Genomic DNA, 6,381 nt, shown 5'->3' with positions numbered 1-6,381 from the left:
ATGATTGGTTGGGAGTCTCCGTATCTGAATATGAAAACACAAAAAGATATTGCTGGAGAAACTCTGTCCTTCTGGCAGCAGCTGTAGAGAGAGAAAAACAGTTAATATTCTGGGCGCAGTGACTCTTCATCAGAACCTGATAGGAGCTGGGAAAAGGTGGTATTTATGCTGAAGCTGAAGTGGGGCAGGGAGAGGTGAGCAGGCAGATAGAGATAACGGGAACTGCAGATGCTGGAGAATTCCAAGATAATAAAATGTGAGGCTGGATGAACACAGCAGGCCAAGCAGCATCTCAGGAGCACAAAAGCTGACGTTTCGGGCCTAGACCCTTCATCAGAGAGGGGGATGGGGAGAGGGAACTGGAATAAATAGGGAGAGAGGGGGAGGCGGACCGAAGATGGAGAGCAAAGAAGATAGGTGGAGAGGGTGTAGGTGGGGAGGTAGGGAGGGGATAGGTCAGTCCAGGGAAGACGGACAGGTCAAGGAGGTGGGATGAGGTTAGTAGGTAGCTGGGGGTGCGGCTTGGGGTGGGAGGAAGGGATGGGTGAGAGGAAGAACCGGTTAGGGAGGCAGAGACAGGTTGGACTGGTTTTGGGATGCAGTGGGTGGGGGGGAAGCGCTGGGCTGGTTGTGTGGTGCAGTGGGGGGAGGGGATGAACTGGGCTGGTTTAGGGATGCAGTGGGGGAAGGGGAGATTTTGAAACTGGTGAAGTCCACATTGATACCATTGGGCTGCAGGGTTCCCAGGCGGAATATGAGTTGCTGTTCCTGCAACCTTCGGGTGGCATCATTGTGGCAGTGCAGGAGGCCCATGATGGACATGTCATCTAGAGAATGGGAGGGGGGAGTGGAAATGGTTTGCGACTGGGAGGTGCAGTTGTTTGTTGCGAACTGAGCGGAGGTGTTCTGCAAAGCGGTCCCCAAGCCTCCGCTTGGTTTCCCCAATGTAGAGGAAGCCACACCAGGTACAGTGGATGCAGTATACCACATTGGCAGATGTGCAGGTGAACCTCTGCTTAATGTGGAATGTCATCTTGGGGCCTGGGATAGGGGTGAGGGAGGAGGTGTGGGGGCAAGTGTAGCATTTCCTGCGGTTGCAGGGGAAGGCGCCGGGTGTGGTGGGGTTGGAGGGCAGTGTGGAGCGAACAAGGGAGTCACGGAGAGAGTGGTCTCTCCGGAAAGCAGGCAGGGGTGGGGATGGAAAAATGTCTTGGGTGGTGGGGTTGGATTGTAGATGGCGGAAGTGTCGGAGGATGATGCGTTGTATCCGGAGGTTGGTGGGGTGGTGTGTGAGAACGAGGGGGATCCTCTTGGGGCGGTTGTGGCGGGGGCGGGGTGTGAGGGATGTGTTGCCGGAGACGCGGTCAAGGGCGTTCTCGATCACTGTGGGGGAAAGTTGCGGTCCTTGAAGAACTTGGACATCTGGGATGTGCGGGAGTGGAATGCCTCATCGTGGGGGCGGATGCGGCGGATGAAATGGGACGACAAACAAAGAGATTATGGAGAGCAGGAGTTGGATTGTAATAGATTACCATATTATAAACTCATGAGCACCGTGGATCGGGTGAATGATCAAGAGATAGGTCTCAGGAAAGAAGTCTAAAACTAGAGGGTGAGAGGGGAAAGATTTAAAGGGAACCTGAGGGGTATCTTTTTCACCCAGAGGATGGTGCGTGTATGGAATGAGCTACTAGAGGAAGTGGTGGAGGCTGGTACAATTATAACATTTAAAAGGCATCTGGATGGGTATATAATCAGCAAGGGTTCAGAGAGATATGAGCTAAATGCTGGCAAATGGGACTGGATTGGAACAAAGAAAGTTACAGCACAGGAACAGGCCCTCCGGCCCTCCAAGCCTGCACCGATCCAAATCTTTTATCTAAACCTGTCACCTATTTTCCAAGGGTCTGTATCCCTCTGCTCCCTGCCCATTCATGTTTCTGTCTAGATACAACTTAAGTGCCTGCCTCTACCACCTCCTTTGGCAACGCATTCCAGGCACCCACCACCCTCTGCGTAAATAACTTTCCACGCATATCACTCTTAAACTTTTCCCCTCTCACCTTGAAACTGTGACCCCTGGTAATTGAGTCCCCCACTCTGAGAAAAAGCTTCTTGCTGTCCACTCTGCCTATACCTCTCATGATTTTGTAGACCTCAATCAGGTTCCCCCTCAACCTCCATCTTTCTAATGTAAATAATCCTAATCTACTCTCTTCATAGCTAGATTGATTAACTGATTCATTAATTAATTAAAGATAGCCATTCAGCATAGACAAGTTGGACTGAAGAGCTTTATCATGCAGTATATTTCTATGGCTCATGGAAAAATTTGCAAAAGAAAACACCTTTGACCACAAGTCCATCAGGAAGTGGTCAGCATGTAGCATCCTCGAGACTCTGTGGGAAAAGGATTGGGTAGATCCTGTCACGTGGTTCCCTCAGCAGACTGACAAAGTCATTCAGTAGAATGCCTCATCACCAGAACTTTCCAACAAACACCAAGACATCGCTTGACTGGCGTTGAGTCACGACCTGTCAAACCCTTCATATACACCTAAATTCTCTGCACCACCGCACACTGCCCTTGAAGCAGCTGCAGGGGTGATATGGGTAGAGACTGTCACATATTTCCTGGAATAAGCCTTTGCAAAGAATGTCTGGAGAGAAGGGTCTCGGCCTGAAACGTCAGCTTTCCTGCTCCTCTGATGCTGCTTGGCCTGCTGTGTTCATCCAGCTCTACACCTTGTTATCTCAGGTTATGACGTGTTGCTTTTAGCACAGTCACCCATTCTCACAGACTTGCAGGCCCATTATAGATTGCATTCAGCAAAGCTAACTCATTTTCTCACTCTTAGCTCTTATTTCTTCAGCTATCCTTTTGTCTGACCTGCTACCCATAAACTCCTTGGTTACCTAACCCTTTCAATCTCTCTCCCTGAGCTCCATCTCCACCTATCTGCCACCTCTCCACGCCCCCACTTCAACTTTGGCATAAATACCACCTTTTCCCAGTAATTATCAAGTTCTGATGAAGAGTCCACTGGACGCAAAATGTTAACTCTTCTTTCTCTCCACAGATACTTTTTTTTTATTCATTCGTGGGATGTGGGTGTCTCTGGCTGGGCCCAGCAGTTCTTGCCGTCCCTAGTTGCCCCTTGAGAAGGTGGGGGTAAGCTGCCTTCTCGAACTCCTGCAGTCCATGTGCTGTGGGTTGACACATAATGCCCTTAGGGAGGGAATTCCAGGATTTTGACCCAGCAACAGTGAAGGAATAGTGATGTATTTCCAAGTCAGGACGGTGAGTAACTTGGAGGGGAACTTGCGGGGGTGGTGTCTAATGTTCCTATCCTTCAAGATGGAAGTGGTCGTGGATTTGGAACATGCTGTCTGAGGACATTTGGTGAATTTCTGCAGTGAGCTGCAGAGTTTCTCCAGTAACTTCTGTTTTTGTTTCAGGTCTCCAGCATCCACAGCTATAATGTTAGAGTCATGGAGATGTACAGCACAGAAACAGCCCCTTTGGTCCAACCTGTCCATGTCGACCAGATAGCCTAAATTATTCCAGTCCCAATAGCATGTAGCCTCTATCCCTCTAAACCCTTCCTATCCATGTGTCCACCCAGATGCCTTTTAAATGTTGTAATTGTACCAAATTCCACCACTTTCTGTGGCAGCTCATTCCATACATGCACCCTCTGCATGAAAATGTTGCCCCTCAAGTCTCTTTTAAATCTTTCCCCTCTCACATTAAACCTATGCCTTTTAGTTTTGGACTCCCCTACCCTTGGTTATTCACCCTATCCATGCCCCTCATGATTTTATAAACCTCTATAAGATCATCTCTCAGCCTCCAATGCTCCAAGGAAAGTAGCCCCAGCCTATTCAGCCTCTCCCTGTAGCTCAAACTCTCCAACCCTGGCAACATCCTTGTAAATCTTTTCTGAGCCCTTTCAAGTTAGCGAGTTTTGAGAAGATTTGTAGCTCAGGTTGAGGTTCTGGATGTGAGACAGATAAATAGAAAGCGGGACATAACATCAGCGCTTTGTCGGAGGCTCACTGATGATGTTACCTAGAATGGCGATGAAACGTCTGAAAACTAACCTTCCAGCTCAGCGAGCAAACTCACATCCAGAACCCTTTCAAGTTTCACAACATCCTTCCTACAGCAGGGAGACCAGAACTGAACACTGTATTCCAAAAGTGGCCCTAACCAATGTCCTGTACAGTCACAACATGATATGTCAGCTCCCATACTCAATGCTCTTTGTTTTATTTGAATATGAAAGGATTTCCTAGGAGAAAAATTGAAAGTGTTTTAAGAACATTTCTGAAGCAGGAATCTGAATCACTGGGTTCGTAAATGTTAACTCTGGTTTTCTCTCTGTACAGATGCTGCCAGACCTACTGAGTTTCTCCAGCAATTTTCATTTTTTTTGTTTCTGACCATATATAGAAAGAATGTTATTAAACTGGAAAGATTGCAAAAAAGATTTACAAGGATATTAGAGAGACCAGAGGGTTGGAGTTATAAGGAGAAGCTGGATAGGCTAAGATTTCTTTCCCTGGAGCCTAGGACGCTGAGGAGTGACTTTATGGAGATTTACAAAAACGTGAGGGGCATAGATAAGGAGAATAGCCAAGATCTTTTCTCCAGGGGACGGGAGTCCAAAACCTGAGGGCACAAGTTTAAGATAAGAGTGGAAGGATTTAGAAGGGCCCTAGGGGGCAACTTTTACACACATGGAGTGTTACACGCAAGCTGCCAGAGGAAATGGTGCAATTACATTTACATGTGCGGGTGGACGAATAGTAAAGGTTTAGAGGAATACAGGCCAAATGCAGGCAAATGTAGTTCAGGTAAAGCCTGGTTGGAGTGGACAAGTTGGGCTGATGGGTCTACTTCTGTGCTGTATGACTCTATACTACCCATAGTGGAACGGATATCTAACAACGAGTGACAATACAGAGGAGATAGAGGGCTTGGTGATGTGGTGCAATGAAAACAGTCTGTCTCTCAACATTGGAAAAACTAAAGAACTGATCATTGACTTCAGACAGAAAGCAGGAGAACATGTCCCCATCTACAGTAATGGAACTGAGGCTGAGAGAGAGAACAGCATTAGGTTCCTCGGAGTGATGATAACTGATGATCTGTCCTGGACTACCCACATAAATGTGACAGTCAGGAAGGTACAACAACCCCTCCTCTTCCTCAGGCAGCTCAGGAAATTTGGCATGTCCATAGGGTCCCTCACCAACTTCTACAGATACCCCACTGTAATTATCCTGTCTGGGTGCATAATGGCCTGGTACGGCAACTGCTCTGCCCACGACTGTAAGAAACTACAGAAGATCATGTGCACAGCCAGACCGTCACAGAAGCCAACCTTCCATCCACGGACTCCATTTACGTGGCTCACTGCCACAGAAAGACTGCCAACATCACCAAAGACCCATTGCACCCCGGTAATGATCTCCTACAACCTCTTCCATCAGGCAGAAGATACAGAAACCTGAACACATGCACCAGCAGGTTTAGGAGCAGATTCTTCTCAGCCATTGTTAGACTGATGCATGGACTCGATAGCCTCAAATAATGCTGATCTTCCTAATGTTGATCTTACCTAGCACACGCCCTGTGCAATGTAACCTGTGTGCCTCTAAGTCTTTTTGATTTGTATATCCTTGCTTACCATGATCTGCCTGTACTGCTCGTAAACAAAGCTTTTCACTTACTATAGTACTTGTGACAAGAAATCAACCAATAATTCCATTTCCAACTATTGGCCCATAGCCTTGAAGACTATAACAATGCAAGTGAATACCTAATGTAAAATGTTTTATGAGTTTCTGAATCAACCACCATTTCTGGCAGTGAGTTCCAGGCTCCCATTGCCCTTTGAGTGAAAACAATCATTTGGAATTCTAACTCCTACTTTAAGCCTATGCATAAAACAACTCTAGCATAACCACCTTGCCTCACCTTTCAGCGAATTTTCCCAACAAATGTTCCTTGCAACTTCTCTAATGCAATCACATCCTCACAATAATGTGGTATCCAAAACTGATAACTATAAAAAATATTGGAGATGAGTTTGAAAGGCTGTGATAGGGTTGACTAACAGTGAAGATCAATGGTTCATGATTTAGCATGGGAATGTAGGGCACAGTGAGGTTGGATGCATTGGAGGTCTATTAGTGGAATGTGCATAGCTCATTGGCAAGTAAGAGGTTATATCATCAGCCCTTCAAATAACTAGAGTTGGCAACCCTACATGTCTCCCTTTCCCTGTAGGTACATCGGCTGAAACCAGATCTATTTTGTTTGGACCAATGACGAGACACTGGGCTGGCAAAATGCCAATTGGATAAATAACT

The sequence above is a fragment of the Stegostoma tigrinum genome, chromosome 38 (genome assembly GCF_030684315.1).
Source record: "Stegostoma tigrinum isolate sSteTig4 chromosome 38, sSteTig4.hap1, whole genome shotgun sequence".
NCBI lineage: Eukaryota > Metazoa > Chordata > Chondrichthyes > Orectolobiformes > Stegostomatidae > Stegostoma > Stegostoma tigrinum.
Note: the sequence above shows the minus strand (reverse complement) of the source record.